The 24,004-nt window shown below is 38.9% G+C and overlaps 1 pseudogene; it reads left to right on the top strand.

The window, feature by feature from the left end:
• Window positions 1–10,270, top strand: part of LOC133081780 (centromere protein V-like protein 3) — a 75,949-nt pseudogene extending 65,679 nt beyond the window's left edge.
• Window positions 10,271–24,004: the final 13,734 nt, after the last annotated feature.

The following is a 24,004-nucleotide window of genomic DNA, read 5'->3' as shown; positions in this document are numbered from 1 at the left end:
AAACATGGTAAGACCAGTGAATTCCATGAGCATGGGCCCATTGCTGCACTTCATTTGCTATAAAGTTAGTAACTTAATCAGAAGCACAAGCATTGTTATGTAGAATACCATGACAGTGGATAAGTAATTCTGTAAGCCCACATGTGATAGTTTTGGGAGAAGCACAGCATGCAGGGAATGTAAATCCATATCCAGAGTAAGCGCCTCTTCTGGTAAGAACAAAACACTGCTCCTCCCATGATAGAAGGGTTCCCATTTAATCAACTTGCCACCAGGTAGCTGACTGGTCACCCTAGGGAATGGTGCCATGTTGGGGACCATTGGTCTCTGCTTCTGGCAGATTGAGCACTCAGCAGTGGCTGCAGCCTGGTCAACCTTGGTGAGTGGAAGTGCATGTGGCTGGGACCATGCATAACGTCCATCCCTCACACCATGGTCACTTTGTTCATGAGCCCAATAAACAATGACAGGGATTGTGGTGTGGCTGGTGAAGTAGGCTGACTGGTATTTAGAGAATGTGTCAGTGGATTATTAAAATCATCCTTTGCTGAGGTCACCCTTAAGAGGACACTGACAAGGGACACAAATAATTTTGTATTTTTTGCCCATTCAGAGAGGTCTATTCACATACCTCTTCCCCAAATTTCCTTGTCAACAATTTTCTATGTTCTTTCTAAATCCCTGACCATCCAGCCAAACCTCTGGCCATAGCCCATGAATTGGGATATAATCACATATCTGACCATCTCTCCTTCAAGCCAAATGAACAACGAGATGCACTGCTCTAAGTTCTGTCTACTGGAGGATCCTCAAAAAAATTAAAAAATAGAACTACCATATGATCCAGCAATTGCATTTCTGGCTGTATACCCAAAGGAAATGAAAACAGGATATCAAAGAGATATATGTACTCCCATCTTTGTTGTAGCATTATTCACAATAGCCAAGATATGGAAACAACCTAGGTATCCATCAATGGATGAATGGATAAAGAAGATGTGAGATGTGTGTCTGCTATATACATAATGGAATATTATTCAGCGATGAGAAAGAAGAAAATTCTGCCACTTGTGACAACATGGATGGACTTTGAGGACATTATGCTAAGTGAGATAAATCAGACAATGACAAATGCTGTATGCTGTCACTTACATGTGAAATCTAAAAAGGCCAAACTCATAAAAACATAGGGTAAAATGTTGGTTATCAGGGGTTGGGTAGTGGGGAGAATGAGAGAGATGTTGTTTAAGGGTACAAACTTGCAACTAGTAGATAAATAAGTTTTGGAGATTTAATCCACAGTGTAGTGAATATAGACAACAATATTGTGTTATAATCATCTAACTTGCTAAGAGACTAGATCTTATTTATTCCCACCACAAAAAAGAAATGATATTAGGTGATGATATAGAAGTGTTAACTATTGCTACAATGGCAGTCATATTATACTATATAAATGTATCAAATCATCATGTTGTACACTTGCAATGTACAGTCATATGTCAAATAAATTTCAATTTTTTTAAAAAACTGAGGGAAAAACCAAACCTCTAAGCAAGTTAAGAATAGAGGGGATGAGTACCTGAACTTGGTAAAGAGCATCTACAAAAAAACTACTTCCAACAAAATAGTTAATGAAGAAAGACTGAATGCTTTCCCTCTAAGATTGAAAAGGAGGCAAAGATTTATGCCCTCGCCACTTTTATTCAACATAATACTGGAATTCTAGGTAGTGCAATAAGGCAAGATAAAGAAAAAATTATAAAAATTAGAAGGAAAAATAAAACTGTCTCTATTTACAGACGACATGATGGTCTATGTGTAAAATTCCAAGGAATCTACCAAAAAGGCCTACTATTTAGTTATAAGTGAGGTCAGCCATGTCACAGTATAAAAGATCAATGCATTAAAATCTATCCCATTTCTTTATACTGACAATGAACCTGTGGAAACCAAATTAAAAATACAATACCGTTTACAATTACGCCAAAGAAAATGAATTACTTAGTTCTATGGCCTGAATTGTGTCCCCACCCAAATTCATATGTTGAAGCCCTAAGCCCCAATGTGACTGTATTTGGTGATAAGGCTTTTAGGAAGTAATTAAGGTTAAATGAGTTCAAAAAGTCAGAGTCCTAATCCAGTAAGATTCGTGGCCTTAAAAGAAAAGGAAGAGATCTCCCCCTTCCCCTTCACATGCATGCACTGAGGAAATGCAATGTAAGCACTTGAAGAGAACTCTAACCAGAACCTGACCATGCTGACATCCTGATCTTGGACTTCCAGCATTCAGAACTGTGAGAAAATAAATTTCTGTTGTTTAAGCCACCCAGTCAATGGTAATTTGTCATGGCAGCCCAAACAGACTAAGATACTTAGGTATGTATTTAACAAAACATGTACAGTATTTTTCTGCTGAACATTAAAATACACTGATGAAAATAATCAAAGAATAACTAAATAAATGGAGAGGCATACCATGTTCAGAAATTGGAAGACTCAACATAGTAAAGATATCAATTCTCCCCAAACTGATCTTTAGGTTTAATGCAATTCAATATCAAAATTCCAGCAAGGTTTTTGTAGACATAGAGAAGCTTATTTATCAGCTCCATGCTTTGCAATGACTTAGAGGGGTGGGACAGGGAGGGTGGGAGGGAGGTTCAAGAGGGAGGGGATATGGGGATATATGTATGCATATGGCTGATTCACTTTGTTATACAGCAGAAGCTAACACAGCATTGTGAAGCAATTATACTCCAATAAAGATGTATAAAAAAAATAAAAGCCATCTCCCTCCAGGTTCTAAAAAAATAAAAATAAGAAAATAAATCATCTAATTCTCAGGCTTTTTTTTGGAGAAGAAAAAAATTTGTATGGAAGAGTTGCCTGGTGGTCCAGCGGTTAAGACTCCGTGCTCCTACTGCAGGGGGCGCAGGTTTGACCCCTGGTTGAGGAACTAAGATCCTGCATGCTGCGCGGTGTGGCAAAAAAAAAAAAAAAAAAAATTGTATGGAAAGGCACAGGCCTTAGAATAGCATAAATCATCTTGAAAAAGAAGAATAAAGTGCAAGGAATTAGTCTATCTGATATGAAGCCACACTATATAGCTACAATACTTAATACTGTGTGGTATTAGTGTGAGTATAGACACATAGATCAATAGAACAGGATAGAGAACCCAGAAAGAGACCCACACAAATATGTTCATCTGGTTTTTGACAGTGGTGCAAGAACAATTCAATAGAGGAAGGATAGTTTTTCCATAACCTTTTCAAGAAATGGTGCTAAAAAATAAAAAAATATTTTTTTTTGAGTTTTGATTTCTTTATTTAAATATTTTAAGAAAGGGATCCCAGAAGAGTAAAAATACTTTACCCAGGGTAGTACCTACTAGTGCTAAGATTTCCTCTCTGACTTAGAATATTTCTTCTGTCTTTTTTTTTTTTTTTCCACACACACTGTATTTTATTTTTACAAGAGATAAATAGACTGACACCAAGCATTGTACATGGATGACCACAACAAAAGCAACAATGATTGCAATTACCAAACGTGAAACACACTCATACTATGTCATAATATTGACATTCAGTCCAGTAATCCTCCACTGTAACAGCTCCTTTACTTTGCAGTGAAAATTGATTTGTATATTCTTTGCCTCTGAGTTCTTGTGGGATTTTTTCTTTTTTTAAATTCAACCAGAAAGTCACAAAAATTATACTCATCCTCATCAGTTCACTCAGTCCCATGTAATTAATTTTTTTTTTTCATCTTGATCTTTTGTTAGTACTTTTATGAGCTCATCAGTTTTTCATTAGAGTTCTGAAAATGCTTATTCATTCAGTTCATAAAATAAAATAAAATAGTTTTAGAAAAAGAAATGGTGCTGAAGTCATTGGACATCCATAGACAAAAAAAAAAAAAGAAACCTTAACCTAAACCTAACACTTTATATAAAAATTAAAGCAAATCACAGACTTAAATATAAAACTTTAAAACTTTGAGGACAAAACTTAAGAAAATCTTTGGGGTTTAGGGTCAAAGAGTTCTGAGGCCTGACAGCAAATCATGATCAATAAAAGAGAAATTGATAAATTGGATGTCATGAAAATCCAAAACTTTTGCTCTGCAAAGCACATTGTAAACAGGATGAAAAAATCAGAACAGACTAGAAGAAAATATTTGTAAACCACATATCCAACAAAAAACTATCCAGAATATATAAATAACTCTTAAAACTCAACAGTAAAAATGCACAACAAAAATATCCCAACCAAACCCAATTAGAAAATGGACAAAGACATGAGGATACACAGATGGCATATAAGCACATGAAAAGATGTCCAATATCATTAACCATGAGGAAGATGCAAGTGAAAACCACAATGAGATATCACTACACACCTATCAGAATGGCTAAAATAAAAATTAATGACAACACTAAACACTGGGGAGAATATGGAGACATCATCGGATCACATGCATTACTGGTAAAATTGTAAAATTGTACAGCCACTCTGGAAAGTAGTTTGGCAGTTTCTTATAAAACTAAATATACAACTACCATACACCCCAGCAAATGAACTCTTTATCTTAAAGAAAACTTATGTTCATACAGAAACCTGTACATAGTGTCCATAGATTTATTTGTGATAACTAAAAAATGGAAACATCCCAGATGTCTTTCAACAGGTAAATTTTTAAACAAACTGTATAAAACAGACACCATGGAATACTGCTCAGCAATAAAAAGAATGAACTATTGATACTCCCAACAACTTGGACGTTACCCAGAGTATTATGCTGAGTGAATAAAAGCCAATCTCAAATAGCTACATATTGTTTGATTTCATTTATATCAAATTTTGGAAATGACAAAATTTAGAAATATTAAACAGATTTATCATACCAGTGGTTAATAATTGTGATGATGGGATAATTACCTATATATGTGATATAATTGCATAGAACTTGTTTTGTGCTGGTCTCAACCTATCAATAATCAATGTTGTGGCTGGACTGGCCCTTGTGGTTCTTATTATAATCACAAGACACATGCAGCAATAACCATCAAGAAACTTTGAAAAAAAGGTTTATTACTTACAGGTCCTAGAAATGACATAGCACACCTGGGGCCACACAGCAAGGTCACAGGTAGAGAGAGAGGGCAAGATCTGGGGTTCTGCTTTTAGAGGTCTAGAGTGGGGGGCCTTGTGTTTTATGGGCTCCCTCTTGTCGACGGAAGAAAAACACACAACCTAAAAGTCATGAGTTATGTTTTACTCAGGGAACTTACTGAGGACTATTGCCTGGGAGACAGCCTCTCAACTCTGAGGAAGTGTTCTGAAGAGGTAAAGGAGGAGCCGGGATATATAGGAGTTTTTGCTGAAAAAAAATATAGTCGAACATCAGAAGATTACTGCTAATCACAAAAACAGACATCTCAAGTTGATTTTAGTGTTTTTCTATGTAGGGGAAGATGCAAGAAACTGGGGTCACTGAAATTTTTCCTTAGATATATATGCATCTTAACTATCTAGGGTCAGTATCCTGGTTTTCTCCATCCTGAATTCCCCTCAGTGTGCACCATTGCGGAGGTGCGGGGGGGGGGGGGTTGGCTGCAGTGGCTGATGGCTTGGTCGTGGGCAACATTTGTTGTTTACTGAAATGGCAAGAAACATTATTTGTCCGCACTTTATATTGGTGAATTTAAAACGTAAGAGTGGGAATTTAAAGGTCGGGAAGAAAAAAAGACAAGCGGCCCAAACGGTCAGTTATAAAAATCATCCAAGATCTCTAAAAGGAGTTTGGGGTGACTGTGGGGTTCAGCCAGGTTCTTTATGTAGTCACATAGGTGGCAATTGTGTTTATTGAGATAGCCACCTTTGAAGTGGATGCCTAGACAATCAAAGCTTAAGTCAGGTACTTGCATTACAAAAAGAAAAGCCAACTGTCAGGCTTATACTATAGGACTATCAATAAATACACACACACACACACAAAAGAGTATACATAAAACTGGGGAAATCTGATGGATTTTATCAATAAAAATATCCTAGTTGTTATATTATAGTTTTGCAAAATGCTATCATTGGGGAAAATTGGGTAAGGGGTACAAGGAATCTTTCCATGTTATATATTACAACTGTATGCATATCTACAATTACCACAATAAAAAGTTCAGTAATAAAAAGTGTGTCATGATGTACCCAGGCATTGTTCTGAATACAATGCTCCACTAAAAGAAACCAGAGCTCTTTGTAGAAATGTGTAATTCCAGGGCCAGGATAGTAAAAGTCCAAGGAGAGCCTGGGGCATCTAGTTGATTTGGAAAACAAAGAAGTGCCCAAAGATTAATGAGTAAATGCAAAAGGATACAGGAAGGAGCTGGTTTGAAAGGGTTCCCGTGGGCCAAAGTTGGGACAATTTAAACTTTAAAAAATTGACTGTAAATTACTGAATAAATAAAAATCCATGAGTCCAAAATAATACCCAGAGGAAAACAGAGAAAGAGACAGAGACAGGGAATAATTTTCAGTAATTGGAAATAACTATTACTGCTACTCTTTTTAAATTTTTATTTTATTGAAGAATAGTTGATTTACAATATTGTGTTAGCTTCAGCGTACAACAAAGTGATTCATTTATACATATTTTCTGGTTATTTTCCATTATAGATTATTACAAGATATTGAATATAGTTCCCTGTGCTATACACTAAATCCTTGTTGTTTATTTTATGTATAGTGGTGTGTATCTGTTAATCCCGAACTCTTAATTTATCCCTCCTCCCCCTTCCCTTTTGGTAACCATAAGATTGTTTTCTGTGTCTGTGAGTCTGTTTCTGTTTTGTAAATAAGTTTATTTGTATTATTTTTTAGGTTCTATATATAAGTGATATCATATATTTGTCTTTCTCTGTCTAGCTTACTTCACTCAGTATGATAATCTCTAGGTCCATCCATGTTGCTGCAAATGGCATTATTTCATTCTTTTTTATGGCCGAATAAAATTCTATTGTGTATATATATACACCACATCTTGTTTACCCATTCATCTGTCGATGGACATTTAGGTTGCTTCCATGTCTTGGCTACTGTTAATAGTGCTGCTATGACATTGGGGTGCATGTATCTTTTCGAATTAGAATATTACTCCTACTTTTTACCTATAATTATCAGTTTGCAGAGTAAAGAATAAAGTACATACCCTGCCTTTAAAGGAGAAATAGTCCATCTGCAGTTGATGAGAGAAAGCTCATCTTTACGGATGAATGAAAGCTAATAAAAGTAGAAGGAAATTTAGAATCAGAAAATCACTATTTTGTAATTTAACAATAAAACAATTGGTTCAATCAAAGGTTATCAATGGATTCTTAAACCATTAGGCAAAAGGTTGGAAAGGAACAAGACAGTTACACAGTGTCAAAATAACACCTCTCAGATTACTTGTTTATTGCAAAGGAAAAACTGTACCTTCACAATGGAGAAAGCTGGCAATCATCATTTTAATGAAGAGTAACATTTAGTGTCATTACTACTGGGATAACTTGACATTATGAACCTCTGATGTGATGCAGTATGATGTATGCAACAACATCTTCCAAAACAACATACTTGCCAAAATGTGTAACTTGAATCTAATCAAACCTTTAGCCCTGAGTTTTAGCTGTATAGGAAATATATTGGGTAGAAGAACAATCTAAATGACATCACAAGGAAGCAATCAGGTAAAATCAGCAGGTAACTGACCTGGTCTGTTAAAAAAAAAATCAGTATCATGGAGAGAAAAAAGGGTGGTGAGATTGTTCTAGATTAAACAGACTAAAAAGACATAACCAAATTTTTTTTTTCATAACCAAATTTAATGTGTGGTTTTTAATAGATCCTGTGTTGAGGGGGGAAATTTTAAAAACACATTTAGGAAACAATTTGGAAATTTAAAATATATACTGGTGTTACTGAGTCCAAGCTTGTGCTGCTCACCGCACGACAGGCCAGTAAATTGAGAGATGAGTTGTTGGGTGGGGCAAAGAATAGCAGCTTTATTCGGAAAGCCAGCAGACCAAGAAGATGGTGGACTAGTGTCCCAAAGAAACACCTTCCCTGAGTTAAAATTCAGGCTTCTTTTATACTAAAAGGGGAGGGGGTAAAGCCCTGGTTCCAGCCAGACTCCAGAGGGGATGTGTTAATTTGTTCCTTTGTACAGCCATTCACAGGTGGGCCTGGTCAGAACATTGCCTATGAGCTAAACAAAAGTATTTTAGCTTAACACTCATTACCTGGGAGGCAGGGTTCCCAGAGATGGGCCATTATGTATAATTTAAGCTTTATAGGCAACATCCCTTTAGTGATTAACTTGTAATAGACTACAAAAGTTCTTCCCTATTACACTGGAAGTTAGATGAAATTAGGAAATTATCATTGACTTATAGGTGTAATAATGATATTGTGGCTATAAATTATGTCTTTATTCCTAGGCCAGGAGTGCTGAAGTACTGAGAGACGAAATGGCACTGATATGTGTATCTTACTTTAAAATGTTTTTGAAAAACTACATACATATATGCATGCATATAGATATGTGTATATGACAAAATGTTAAGAATGACTGAATTTAGATTGCGGGTGGATTTGTGCATCTCTGCTTGCAGCCAATATGTGTAGATGTCACTACTTAATTCAGGAAGCAATTTTTTGAAGACTCCTCACTGTTTCACTGTTACACCTCAGGGTATAGGATCTATGTTCATTTTGTGGGGTCTCTCCTCTGGCCATGCCCAATGATCACATCAACCTCCAGAGAACGGTTCAGCTTCCTATCTATGCTTCCCAGAGCTGTTAATTTGTTCTTGGTACAGATGGACAAATTAATGTATTGTTTCTTCTTTTACTTCCTGTTCTTAGAGAACGAATTTAAATAAGTGACTTTTTGTCCTATATTGAGGTTAACATCCAGTTTCTCTATGGATCCACTGGTGTGTTGTAACACAGTATTGTGGGTCATCACCTTTACTACTCCCAACTTTAGCACAACTACTCACACACTACACACTCTCATCCCTGAAAGTCTTTTTGTATGCCTCAGTTTGACTCTACTAGGTGAACAATGCTTATTTTGAACTGTTCTGCCTGCTGCTGCATGCTAGCTAAAAGGTCTGCAGTATTTTCAGTGTTTCAATATTTTAAGGTTAGGCTGCTGATTTACATCGACAATAGAAAACAGTAGTTAGGAGGAGCAGCTGATAGGCTCAGCCAGAATTTCAGGCCAGTAAAGGCTGTTTCATAGGGTCAAGGGAAGGGTCTCTTCACAGCACAAGTGGTCAATCAGGCTGATGCAATGAGGCTGCTCAGTAACTTACTGGGAAACCAGGGGCGGTGGGCACACACTTGAAGGCTGCAGGCACTTTGGGCAGAGTGAGGAGCAGCGCGAACGTTCAGCCGCGGGTCCGAAAGGAAACCGGGGACCCTGCCGCCGCCTGCGCAGCCATCCGGTCAGGGACACGCGGTGCCTACCTATCCAAATCCGGGTGGGGAGCCACGCGGCGGGGAGGAGGCCAGCGGCGGCCAGGTGGGATGTGGTAAGGATTCAGCAGAAGCGCTGGTGGCGGCGGGCCCGGGAGGCGGGCTCCAAAGGTGTGCCGCAAGCCCCGAAGCTGCCGGCGCCCTCCGTGTCCCCCTCAACGAGATACACCTGGGCGTGCAGCCAGAGCGCTGGAGACATTGGGGAAGCTGTGAGGCCTCAGCTGCATGCATACGGCCAAGTTTGTTGGACACCTTCGAGTCCCCAGGCCTGGTGAACTACACTGGGGGTGAACCACTGCCGCACGGTTAAATTTGAGCCTGGGCCCCTGCAAACCTGTGAGTTCTGGTTTGCAGCTGCAGGCTGTGCAGGAAGAAGCAGCACCCACACTTCCTCGTCCCAGTCTCGCGCTTCATGCTCTTCCTGGGCGCCAGGAGCATCATGACGTACCGATCCCGCACCCACCCAGCTCTGCACAGCTTCTGCAGCAGGTGCGGGGTGCGGAGTTTCCACGCGTTAGTCTCTCACCCCAGAGTTTACGGCGTCGCCTCACACTTCCTGGACGCGGGCACGCACTGCCTGGACGCGAGCACCGTGCGCAGCGTGGTCGTCGAGGAGCTCAACAGTGGCGATAGTGGGGGAGGGGGTCATGAAGGAGCACAAAGCCGTCCAGAGTGGGTCCACCAAGTGAGCCCCTGCCTCTCTTCCCGAAGAGGGGCAGGCACTGGGCCCGCAACACACCTGAAACACGAGGGAACCACCTCAGTGCTTGTCAAAGACAGTGTGTGAAAGAGGTCTGTTTCTGGACTGGTGAACCCATGATGTCGCGCCAAGTTTCTACCCCTGCCCTGCCAGTGTTTTCCAATGGACTTGCTCATAATGACAGTAAAAACAAAAAACCTGAGCACACATTTGTCTGGGTACAACGATAATGATAATTGTCCAGTCAAATCAGCAAGTAGTGGCTCTACTTTTTCAAGTCGTCTTTTACATCACCCAGTTCTCACAAATCATTTGCCGATTGTTCATATGTACTGTACGGTTATGGCGCTATTGTGAACAGGATTGTTTTTAGCAGTTGCATCTGGTACGTAGGACCACTACATCCAGACGGTTTCCTAAACATTTTTAGGACGTTTTCTATTGCTTATCCCTGTGTTTTAGGTCGGCACTCACATTTTCGCTACTTAGACATAGGTGTTATTTTCAGCTACATTGTTTATTTAATGTATTTTTATATACTATGTTTAAGATTTATTAGTATTGCATACCTCATTGTGCTTATTTTTCAAATGATGCTGTCATTTTGCTTGGTTTTGTTTTGGAATCTGTCTCTGGGTTAGGGGGACAGGGAGACAGAAGAGTGAGAGAGGTATCTGTGTACTGTATGCCCTGTTTGATGTTCTGAAATTCTTGTCTTGTACATGTGTTAAGTATTCAGAAATAAATACTTAATAAGTAGAAAATATGTATTACTATGTTGTTTATGACAAAATCAGCATTAATTTATATGTAATTTCTTGATACTGGAGATTTTTATCAAACAATAGGTGGTCTGCGTCTTTTCATGCCAAATGATATGTATAAACATCATCACTTAATGGCTTCATAGAATTTTAAAATATGGCTCTTCCATAACTTATTTAACCAACTTCTGATGGATGTTTAGTTTTTTTCCAGCTTTTCACTAAGGTAATAATATTTCATAGGAGTAAAGTTCCAATAAATATCTTCAGTGTTCTAGCACTTGGGTAAAAGGGTCTGGAGTTCTTTCAATTTGTCATTTTCTTGCTGTTTCTCTTCTGTACATATGTTTCATTAGATGGGCATACAATATGCATTGAATTGCTTAACTTGACTTATCAACAAAATTAAAACCCAACTCAGGGGAATTCCCTGGTGGTCCAGTGGTTAGGACTCCTTGCTTTCACTGCCGAGGGTCCGGGTTCGATCCCTGGTCAGGCAGCTAAGATCCTACAAGCTGCACATGGTGCACCCAAAAAATATAATAATAATAATAAAAGCATTTAAATGTATTTTTTAAAATAAATAAATAAAATCCAACTAAGTAGATATGTTTCCATGTATAATTGTGAGTAACATGACTGTGCCATCACACAGAGAAGCTATCATCCTTCAATCCCTACCCCTCATTTTTCCATCATCCCCCACCCCAAACTGGAGGGAGGGAATTTATGACCTGGTTTCTCTAACATGTCCCCCTACTCCGCAAGCTTCCTCCTTTGTTATTTGGAATAGCTTGTCCCTTCACCATCTAGAGGTTGAGTTGAGCTAGAAAAGGTAGAAAGGGAGGGAGAACATTAACTTACATATATGCCCCAGGAGATTCCATCATCTTGGTGGTCAGAAAATACTAAATTGCACTTAGAGTTACACCTATATGACACTCCATTGCATGGATGGGATCCAGAGAGAGAAAGAAAAAAAAAATGGTTCAAGACTTCATGCTTCTATCATGTTAGTGTTTTTGTACAAAGAAATGTGTATATATGATTTTTCTCTTTTCCTCAGAGTGACTTTTCTTTCAAAGTGAATGTTGACTATTTTCTGCTTCTCTATGCCGTGTGCAAATCATTCATGAGTTTATTTGGTTAAAAACCCATGTTCAGGAGCTTCAGACAGCATTGTTAAGCTGGCATACAATGTATGTGTCCTGGGCTGGTGTGAGAATGAAAGTCGAGAACTGTTGTGCTGGTGAAAAGGGATGAGAGAAAGTGCTAGAACCTGACACTGGACAAGCTGTTGGGGCAAGGGGATGACCTCCCAGGTGTTTGGGGATGGGGAATTGGAGGGAAAGAGAAGCGATAAGCAGCTTAGACCCAGTGGGGAAAGGACAGAGGTGTTCAAGGGAGTCTTTAAATGGTCTTGCACAGGCTGTGTGATGTCAATGTTTTCCCCCCTGCCTCCGAAGAAGTCCTCAATATTTCTTCATGTGTTAGCTGTCTTCTCTTCTATTGCACAAAAAATATAATACACTTTAAAATTGTATATGAGATGTTCATCCATGTACCATTAAAGTCATTGTGGACACTTAACAGTGGTCTATGTGCCATGCTTTAGGCATCTCTTACTTCAAGGAAAGAGCAAGGACTTGGCATTTGGGCCTGGGCTGAAATCCCAAGTCTTCTACCTACTGATGTCTGGCTTTGTAAAGTCTGGAAAAACCCACACTCAACTTCACTGTGAGGTTTAAATGAGGTCATGCATATAATCTCTTGGCACAGTGAGTGACACCTAGCAAGCACGCAATAAGAATTTGCTAGTGTTGTTGCTGTTATTATATCAGGGCATTGATAAGAAGGATCAATGATCATGATTGTAGTTGGCTCTAGGATCCAGATAATTTAACATACATTCTCTCAGGTGCCATTTTTGGCCACTTAAAGTGAGAGTCAGAGCTGTCTAGCGATGGGATAGAAGAAGTAATAGGCTACAAGTCTGCAGGAAGCTAGATGCTCCTTCCCCATTTAATGGACTCATCAGACAACATACATCATTTCTTCTCTGCCCTCTCAGACATACTCCTGTCTTCATTCATCCAAGCCACTAACAGAGGAATCATGTCAGATAGAACCTCATCCTACCCCACCTCATACCTTATTATCTCTCCAGCTTTACTCCATTTTATGCCTACTAGCTGCCTAGCACTGCTCTCCACGCTAGGATAGAGCAGTGAACAAAATGCAGTCCCTACAGAAGCATAATTCGAAAAGATACATGCAGTCCTATGTTCATAGCGGCCCTATTTACAATAGCCAAGACATGGAAGCAACCTAAATGTCCATCGACAGATGAATGGATAAAGAAGATGTGGTATATATATACAGTGGAACACTACTCAGCCATCAAAAAGAACGAAATAATGCCATTTGCAGCAACATGGATGGACCTAGAGATTATCATACTAAGTGAAGTAAGTCAGACAGAGAAAGACAAACACCATATGATATCACTTATATGTGGAATCTAAAATATGACACAAATGAAACAAAACAGAAACAGACTCATGAATATAGAGAAAAGACTTGTGGTTGCCAAGGAGGAGGGGAGTGGGAGAGGGATGGATTGGGAGTTTGGGATTAACAGATGCAAATTATTATATATAGGATGGATAAACTACAAGGTCCTACTGTATAGCACAGGGAACTACATTCAATATCCTGCGATAAACCATAATGGAAAAGAATATAAAAAAGAATGTATATGTATATGTATAACTGAATCACTCTGCTGTATAGTAGAAATTAACACAACATTGTAAATCAAATCATACTTCAATAAAATAAACTTTTAAAATTTTTAATAAATTTTTTAAAATGCAGGGACTTCCTGATGGTGCAGTGGTTAAGAATCCGCCTGCCAATGCAGGGGACACGGGTTTGAGCCCTGGTCCGGGAAGATCCCACATGCCGCAGAGCTAAGCCCGTGCGCCACAACTACTGAGCCTGTGCTCTAGAGCCCGCGAGCCACAACTGCTGAGCCCGTGTGCCACAACTACTGAAGCCCGTGCGCCCAGAGCCCGTGCTCCACAACAAGAGAAGCCACTGCAATGAGAAGCCTGCTCACCGCAACTAGAGAAAGCCCACGCGCAGCAACGAAGACCCAGTGCAGCCAAAAATAAATAAATAAATTTATATATATATTAAAAAATTTGCATTTTTAAAAAATGCAGTCCCTAGGCATCTATCACTTCCATCTAGTGGATGAGAAAGACAAATAACAGTCAGCTTACAACAGAGTGTGGCTAGGGAAAGAACAGGGTGCTGTGGGAGCACAGAGATGAGGCCCCTATTCTTGGACCAGATAATAAACTTCTCTGGGCTTCAGTTTCAGGGTCCTCATCTCTAAAATGGTTACAATAATAATACTCATCTCCTAATCTTGTCCTCTCTCCAGGATGAGATACAAAGGAGCCTAAGAAGACCAGCTATACTCCAGGGGAAACCATTAACTCTGTGCCCTGTGTCACACATCAGTGTGGAACAGAAGCATTCCAGGACCCCTGGGAATCTAGTCTACCCTGGGACCATGGGTAAGGAAATGGGAGTGGGGGCAGGATTGGTGCCATTTACATCTTTTCCTCTATGTCTTTACATATATCGAAGGGGCGTCTTTTATTTTACTTATTTAATTTATTATGTGTTCTTAATACTATAAGTAACTAAAGTTAGTCCTCGCAGATTATGCAACAGGTGGTATCAGTAGGAGCATATCGCCCTCCGGTGGACATTGTAAGTAATGTCACATTACTGGATGATTTTGTTGCAACACTTGAGAAATTCAAAGGGAATGGGTGAAGCTTTCTTTCTCAGAGTCTCTGGGAAAGAACCCCAGTGGGTGGCATGCTTTCCTCTACAATAACTGTTCCAGGAATTACAACCAGGAAAAACAGTGTCAAGCAGAAAAAGAAGACCTGTCTCTTTCTGTGTGTCTCTTCTCATGAAATAGGAAATCTTTAATAAAATCATTGCTCCCAGATTCTATTTTCAGTTTTCTTTTTCTGGCTGAATAAGATCTTGCACTACTTAGTATCTTAAGAAAAGAACCCCTATCAATAAATTTCCAGTCCTTAGCCATGTCTGTTCATCCAGCTTTGCCTGTGACATGTGAATAAGAAATTGATGTGGATGCATTATTTCTATCTGCTTTTTATCCTTACCCTATAAACTCAGACTTCCAGCTGTCATAGTGCCTTTTTTTAATACTAGTGTGGTATGTACTTGTCGACTGAAAAAAATGCACAACCTAAAAGTTGAGAATTAAGTTTTATTTGGCGGACAAAACTGAGGACTTAACCCTGGGACACAGCCTCTCAGATAGCTCTGAGGGACAGCTCTGAAGACGTAAGGGAGGAGCCAGGACATATAGGAGTTTTTGCAACAAAGACCAGGTAGTTGGAACTTTAAAAGATTACTGTTAATCAAAGAAAACCAGACATCTCAAGTTAATGAATTTAGTGCTTTTCTATGTATGGGAAGATTCAAAATTCTGGGCTCAATGAAATCATTCCTTTGATATGCACCTCAGCTATCTGGGGCCAGTATCCTGTGCTTTCTCATCTTGAGTCTCCTGAGGGTGCACTGTTGGGGGGTGGATGCAGTGGTTGATGGCTTGATGGTGGGCATCCTGTTTCTATCCTGAGTTCCCTCAGGGTTCACCGTCAGGGTGGTTGTAATATAGTGGCTTGATGGCTGCAACATCTTTTGTTTCCTGATATGGCAAGCGACATTTTTTCATTGACATCCTGAAATAGGCTCTGGGATTATACCTGGTCTCGGTCCTTGCCAAGCTTGCAGCTTGTTGGAGGAGACAGAAACTACAACAAACTCTGGTAGGTGCTCACAGTGATGGGGGAATTCAACATGTCCTGATAACACAGATCAAGATGGGGGCAAGCTATAGACTTTCAAAGAAAGAGACTTGCCATGTGAGACATAAGAAGTAAACAGGAGTTGGTCAGGTGTAAAATGGAACTAGAATTTTCCAGGGAAAGGAATAATATATATGATGTCTTAGAAGTTGGAGAGAGTGTGATGCACATGAGGAACAGACTTCTGGCCTCAATATCCGATCATAAATTGTATTTGTTTGCTGTTCTCTGCAAGCATTTTGAGGGTAAGGATCCTAACCAATTCTTTCTAAAGCCCAAGTGCTCAGTACAGCATCTGATACATCACTATTCAATAAATATCTATGTATATATAAACTAAGAGCACCCACAACGTGCCAGACATTGAAGTAGAACTACTACTGGCTTTTCATAAAATTCAAACTTATTCAGAAAGTATGTAAATTAAAACATAGCTATTTCTTGCCAATGGTAAGAAATTCTGAAAAATGTATTTACCATTTGAGTACAAAAAATGGGGAAAGAACCAACCAGTGTTTTTGAAAATTCTTGAACATTTACTGTAAAAGCTGCCATGTCTATGCTTTAACTTATTTAAAAATGAACAAATAAAATTCAGTACATCTATCATATTTATATGCTTGAAATCTGTGTGTACATTTGTGTACATGTATATCCTTGGATCTGCATAGAATATGCTTTGAAGTTTGTAAACAAACAAATCTAAAGTAAACATTAGATATATATTCTCACACAGGTTTACTCATAGAAATGGCCTAACTCCTCCCCCTCTTCCTTATTTTCTCCTTCCTCCTCCATTTGTACCCAATCCCCACCCCTTGCTTCAAGACCTTATGGCTCATTTTCTCTAATCATCTCTTCCGATGTCACCTACACTGCTCCGGAACCACTAGTCAGTGCTGGGAGGCCAGGTTATTTTGTGTGTGTGTGGGGGGGGAGTTAAGGGTACTGACCCAATAAATACTGGTAAATACTTAACATGTGTCGCTCCAAGTGTAGTTCTGACATGAATTTTGGTTTTTGTTTATGTTAACTAGTAAGACAAAACTCAAACAGAGGTGAAGACCTATATCAGAACTTCACTAATTCATTAATGACTTCCACGATTTCCTTACTGAATTGCACAATAGTTTTTCAAATACTAAAAGACTAGTTCCTCAATTCTGTGTGCTATTCTATTCACAATGTAATGGCTACAGAAACAAAACACATTTAAATTTAATCTGCATTAACATATTTTAAGGAATTCCCTGGTGGTCCAGTGGTTAGGACTTGGCGCTTGCACCGCTGTGGGCCCGGGTTCAATGCCTAGTTGGGGAACTAACATCCCCCAAGTCTCACAGACAAAGAAAACAAAGATCCCCCCACAAAAACAAAAACATATTTTACATCACTTTCTTAATTCTAGACAATCAACATAACAATCGATCAAACCCTGATTTCCTGATCTCTATGGTGTGCTGTAAATACCCTCACCGTGGCCTGTTTCCAGCTACCAATGTAAAGGCACTGGATACATATCTAAGTAGAGATATGCAGTTGCATACCATTATATAACATTTCCACAATACAGATACAAAAGATATAAATAACTTCAAGAACATAGATAATAGTAAAATGTAATAAAATAATTAGGAAGCAATAAGTTTTGAGTATTTTTACCTTTTTATATAATTAATTTATTGTTAAGTTCAAATAATTTATTTTTAATCATCTGCTCTGAGTTGGTATGAGCTGCCTACAGCACACCACTGGTCTTGACTCCCTTACTCCAGGCAGTCACCATCATCTGTGGGTGTATTGGACCAATGCAAAGACTCTACTATGCTTGGTGCTCTGTTCTCTATGGTTTTAACCCTTGTCTTTGCAGGGGCAGTCCTTTACCTCATGGCAAAAGAATGGTAAAGGAGCTCTCAGTAACATTCTGAGAATTTGCATATGATATGAGAGAGGAAGAGGAGATAGAGATACAGGTACAGATACACATAGAGTTAGAAATAGAGATAGAGACAGAGATAGAGATAAAGAGATAGAGAGAGAGAAGCTAAAAGTAGGTTGGATGTTTGTTATTATTTCAGCAATGTCAGTGTTTCTGGATTTGAAAAAAATTCTGTATGCAAATCTTTCTCAGTGAGAACTGTACTTTTTTTTAATTGAAGTATAGTTGATTTACAATACTGTGTTAGTTTCAGGTGTACAGCAAAGTGATTCAGTTTTATATATATATTCAGTTTTATACAAATATAAATATATATATTCAGGTTATTTTCCATTATAGGTTATTAGAAAATACTGAATATTTTTCTGCATGTTATACAGTAAATCTTTGTCGCTTATCTATTTTATGTACAGTAGTTTTTATCTGTTAATCCCATAATCCTAATTTATCCCTCCCCCAATCCCTTTCCCCTGTGATAACCATAAGATTGTTTTCTATGTCTGTGAGTCTGTTTCTGTTTTGTAAATAGATTGATTTGTATTATTTTTTAGATTCTGCATATAAGCAATATCATATGATATTTGTCTTTCTCTGATTTACTTCACTTAGTATGATAATATCTAGGTCCATCCATGTTGCTGCAAATGGCATTATTTCATTCTTTTTGATGGCTGAGTAATATTCCATTGTATATATATATACCACATCTTCTTTATCTGTTCATCTGTTGATGGACATTTAGGTTGTTTCCATGTCTTGGCTATTGTAAATAGTGCTGCTGTGAACATTGGGGTGCATGTATCTTTTTGAGTTAGTGTTTTAGTCTTTTCTGGATATATGCCCAGGAGTGGGATTGCTGGATCATATGGTAGTTCTATTTTTAGTTTTTTAGAACCTCCATACTGTTCTCCATAGTGGTTGTACCAATTTACATTCCCACCAACAGTGTAGGAGGGTTCCCTTTTCTCCACACCATCTCCAGCATTTATTATTTGTAACATAAATAATGATAGCCATTCTGTACTTTTTAATAAAGAACTGTGTAACTGTGAGGACTAGGTCAGATAGTAGATGTGAAACACTTAGAAAAGTAGTCCCTAGTAGGTGTTAAGTGCTGAAATCAGAGTGCCCGGGTTTGAATCTTGACCCATTCCTTCACTGACTGTGTATTTCTGGGCAAGTTCAGTAGCCTCTGAGTTTTAGGGTTTGTGTTTTTCCTGTAAATGGGGCAAAATAACAGTACCTACCACATAATGTTGTTCTAAGGATTAAAATGGATGTCGGAACATAGTTAGTCCTCAAAAATATACCTCTCATCCTTATTATGATTAGTTCTGACCCCAGTGGCAAACCCCTGACCAAATTATTGGGTTGCTAGACCTTGAGTTTCCTGGGGCTAATAAGACCATCACAGTGTTAGATCAATATTTAATCTGTTCTAAGGATTTCTGCTTGTCCTCTGTGTATGGATCATATTGCATTTAATTATTTCCCACTCCCATTTTCTGACCATAAAAATGTAGATCAGTAACAATGCCTAATATATATGGATAGCTCTGTGCTAATCCCTGATGCTCACAATGTACGAGACCAATACCTGATTCTACGATATACAGCAGTAATTTCTGTTCTTCCTGGTAACTTTGGGAGATAGTTTTATTTTCTCTAATTTACACATGAGTAAACAAGCTCAGAAAAGTTCAGGGTCATGTCCAGAGTCCCCAAACCAAGAACTGGTAATCAAGGGTACATTATGAATCTGGATCCCATATCCTTCACCTGAATCCAAACCGCCTTCAGTTTACCAGGGTAGGAGGTCAAGATGCACTGTCTTCCCAGCTGGGCTATAGGATCATTACAGGCAGAGAACATGATTTAGCATTCTTTTGTGCCCCTGGTACCCAATTTGATGTTAAGCCCACCGTAGGTATACATGAAATACCTGTTGAGTAAACTAGTGACTCAGTTTGTATTTAAAATTTGACATAATTTGACAAGACTGAATCCATAATGATATCACAGCTAGAAAAAGAATGTGTCAGTCAAAAGTACTCTCCACTAAAGAGTTTTTCTGCTCTCAGAAGCTGTGCGAGTTGGTGAAGGAGACTTGAGGCACTGGCTATTTAATCAGATATTTGTTCCAAAAAATCAAGGCTCTTTATACGATTTTACTTGCACAGTCTTGTTTTTAATTCAAAAATATCACTTGCCTTTAATTGCATGTATAAAAATAAATAACAGAATATTATGCTATTTACTATTATTTATTTAATTCCTTTGCAATGTGCTAAGCACCTACCTTGTTATAGTAATTAATCCTCAAGGAGCACTGTTAAGTGAGCATTGCTATGTATTTTGTGTTTATTTTCTGCCTCCTTGAACTAGAATAAAGCTTCAATAGAGGAAGGGCATTGTCAGTTTTCTTCACTGCTGAATACCGTCACCTACAGGGGTGCCTAGTCATTTTAAATGAATAATAAATACTTGTTACAGGAATAATCTGATCGATGAACCAGCTTTGGATACAAGGTCCATCCTAAACAAGGATGAATTCTGAATTCTGAGTAGCATGGAAAGTGGCCAAGTTAAGCTGTAGGGAGTCCCACAGTCTAGTAAAACCAATACAACAAAGAGTGCACGCTTCCTGCTTTAGGCAGAACTGGGATGGAATTCTGCCTCTCTCACTTGCAAGTTGTGTGACATTAAGATTGTTTTAGGAATACTCTTAGCCTGTTATCTCCTCTGCATAGTTGTATAAAATTCACAAAAGCTCTCATTCATTTATTCAAGAAGCATTTATCAAATGTCCTCTATGTACCAGGAACCTGTCATGGGTGCTGGGAATAAAAAGAGGAATAAATACATTTCATTGCCTCTGGAAGGTCACAATGGTGAGATAGACAAGTTACCACTGTTTACAGTGCAATGGGATTAGGGCTCTGACAGGGATATTATAAGAGTGCCCCTGGCAGATGGAGTAAAAGAAGCTGCTGCTGTTCACATCCTTCCAACCTTTCTGGTAATAAAGTCATACACCTCTAAAAGGCCTCCAGCCTGCCTCTTGAATCATCTGTGTATAAAATTTAACATGGCAGAGAGAGTGACAAATTGTTTCTGGCTCAGCTCCATCCAAGTGTAGCTCAATAACTCAAATGACAGCAAAAGTCACAATGGAGCAAAATATACTTTCGTCTGTGGAGATGACCATCAATGTTGGCACATGAAAAGTTTCCATAGACCTCTAGGACACAAGAAAGAAACTCCAAGATATGCAAGAAGGAATCTTCAAGATAAGCATTGTCACTTCGGAGCAGAAGCAGCTGAAACCTGGTTCAGAAAAATGGCACGAGAAATTAGACATAGTGGCTGTACTGGGCTGGACATATTTCTGGGAATTTTCAGGTCACAGAGATGACTCAGAAAAGGTCCCTACCCTCTGAGAACTTACAGTCTAACAATACAGAAACATAAACAGATCATCTTAATATGTGGATTTTTTTCTTTCCCAACTACTCTGAGAGGTATTTTTCGATACCCACCCCCTGCCTTCTACAGATGAGGAAACAGGCTGAAAGATGTTAGGTAACTTGGGTGGTAAGTGATGGAGTTGGGACCCACATCCAGGTTTGTCTGTCTCCAAAGCCAAACCTTCATCCACTCACTATGACATTTCACTTACATTTTACTTACTGAGTTATACCTGTCCTTCCTGATGAGACATGCATTATGTTTTCTGATAGGCTTCACACGTGCAAAATCTAGGAACCCATCAGGGAAGAGTATCCCTGTAAAGTGCTAAGTTAGATCTCAAAATTGCTGCTCTGAAACCAATAGGCCTGAAACCAACAACTTTTCTCTATAGTGAGTCAGGAAAGAGAAGGCACCATGGAAGTGACAGCAGAGCGAGGGGGCAGTGTACATTTAAGTCCTGAATTAAAAGTGATGACACTGTTATAGGTGGGAGCTTGGGGTAATGTAAATTGCATGGACCACTAGTGATGAGAACTGACTACACCACTATGTCCCTGACCAAGTTAAGCCTTTTTACAGCCTGATCACATTTGCCCACCCCTCAGCCTGGTGTTTAGAAGCCTTACTCTGTCTCCAGTGCTTTTTCTTCCTAACCCTGTCAAAGCCCTTGTCAAATGTTTGGTGATGACATTTCTGTATAACTGTCTGTCCACTAGACTACAAGTATTTGTAGCCTTGTCTTGGTTCCTCTCCATGTCTAGAAAGCCCAGTTGTGGTACACACAGGTGCTCAGTAAACATTTACTGTGTGACCCATCCATCAGCAAAGGACAGCTGTTATCCCACCACTGTACTCAAACTTCCTTTCACTTAGAGGGAGATTTGTAGTTTTCATCATTACATCATGTTTAGAACCCTCCGGACCTTCCACTCCTGACTTATTTGCTTATTAATGAATCTTGGACAATTTGGTATCATCCTATCCACTAATATGGCCTCAGGGTGAGAGCACCTTAGATGACTTACCGAAACTTTCCCAAATACAAACGGTGTTATACACAATGAGTCTTTAATAAATCCTTGTCGGGTGAATAAACTGCTGAATTCATGCAAGCCTAACAACTGTATTATTTAATTTTAGAATTTAAATTCATAAATAGAATTTTGAAAGAATTAAATCCTGGCAGAATTAAATTCACCAACCTAATGATTAGTGAAACTGCCAATATAAGTGAACATTTTCACACTCACAAGGAGATAACTCTCCTGGTTTTCCTCCTACTCCTTTGGCCGCTCATTTTCAATCTATATGAATTAATCTTTTTCTTCCTGCTGTACCGGGTAAAGACTTCTAACTCATCTCCTACAGTCCTGTTTTTATGCTGTCCTGTGCATCCATCGGCCTCACCCAGGAAATCCAGACTGAAATATAGTAAGCATCATTGAATGTTTGTTGAAACCTGTCTTCCAATCTGGAATTAGTAAAGTCGGTACCATAATTTGGCTGCTGTGTATTAGGTGCCAAGTAAAGTTCTCTACTGCGCTATGAGGTACAACAGAGAGGGGAATTCTGACCCATTTTCAGTGTCATCCTTCATTGTAGCCAGCAGTCCACACCACAGGGCATAAGTTGGGTTAGCATTTCTCACAACTCAGTCACTCATTCCCCACTTTTAAGACTCTGACATATCCGGATGCCACTGTGCTGATTTTTTCTAATATTTTCAGGAAAATTGAATGACTTTTAAGATTGAAATGAAAAATCATGGTAATTGAAAGATAACTATAAAAATAAATACAATAAGATGTTTAAAAGTTTTTTTTTACATTTTCATTTTAAATTTTAAACTGAAATAAAAAGAGTGAAATGAATTGATGTCCGTACTACTTAACATTTCAAACGTATTCTCTCATCTAATTCTCATAAGACAATCCAGAATGCATAATACCATTTCCATTTTTCAAGATGAGTAAACTGAGATCTGAGAAGTTTGGAGACATGCACAAAGTAAGAGAAGTGCTATGTCACAGACTTAGGATGGAAACCCACAGTCACACGATGCCAAGGCCCACAAAGACTGCTGAGCAGGCCGTGCAGGCGCTCCTCAGCTTAATTATCTACCAACAATCGTCCCTTTCCTTTTCTCTCTGACACAGTTTTATGGAGTTTACATCCCATTTCCTCTCAATACTATCAGCCAATTTATCACCCCTGAGACATCTCCCCAGATCCTGTGGCAAGATGTTCACGACACCCCAATGAGATTAAGTATGGCATTCTTCTTCCCGAAATGTAGTTATGTTTTCTGTCTTTTGGGGACAGGGTAATTTATTTGAATACTTTCTAATAGGGAAAATTCATTGCTGTTTACAGTTGCCCTGCTGTCATCCAAAAAACTGTATCCTGAGGAGAGTCCTTTACTGCAGAAATGGTTTCTGGTAGAAAGTATGCAAATGAGAAGCTTAGAGTTGGCTTCTGGAAAAACAGATGATAGAGGGGAAGGAAGGAGAGGCAGCTTCTATTCCTGGAGAATCAAGAAGTATGATAAGGGATGGAGGATTGAGAGGAAGACAGGGAGAGGGAGTGAGGGTGGGGAGAGAGAAACTGGGCAATTGCCAATAAAGGAAGAAATCTGGGAGAAAGAGCAGAGATATTTAGAGGAAAATTTATGGTGATAT

The sequence above is a fragment of the Eubalaena glacialis genome, chromosome X (genome assembly GCF_028564815.1).
Source record: "Eubalaena glacialis isolate mEubGla1 chromosome X, mEubGla1.1.hap2.+ XY, whole genome shotgun sequence".
NCBI classification, from domain to species: Eukaryota; Metazoa; Chordata; class Mammalia; order Artiodactyla; family Balaenidae; genus Eubalaena; species Eubalaena glacialis.
The sequence above is the reverse complement of the archived record's forward strand: the minus strand, read 5'-3'. Positions and strand labels throughout refer to the sequence as shown.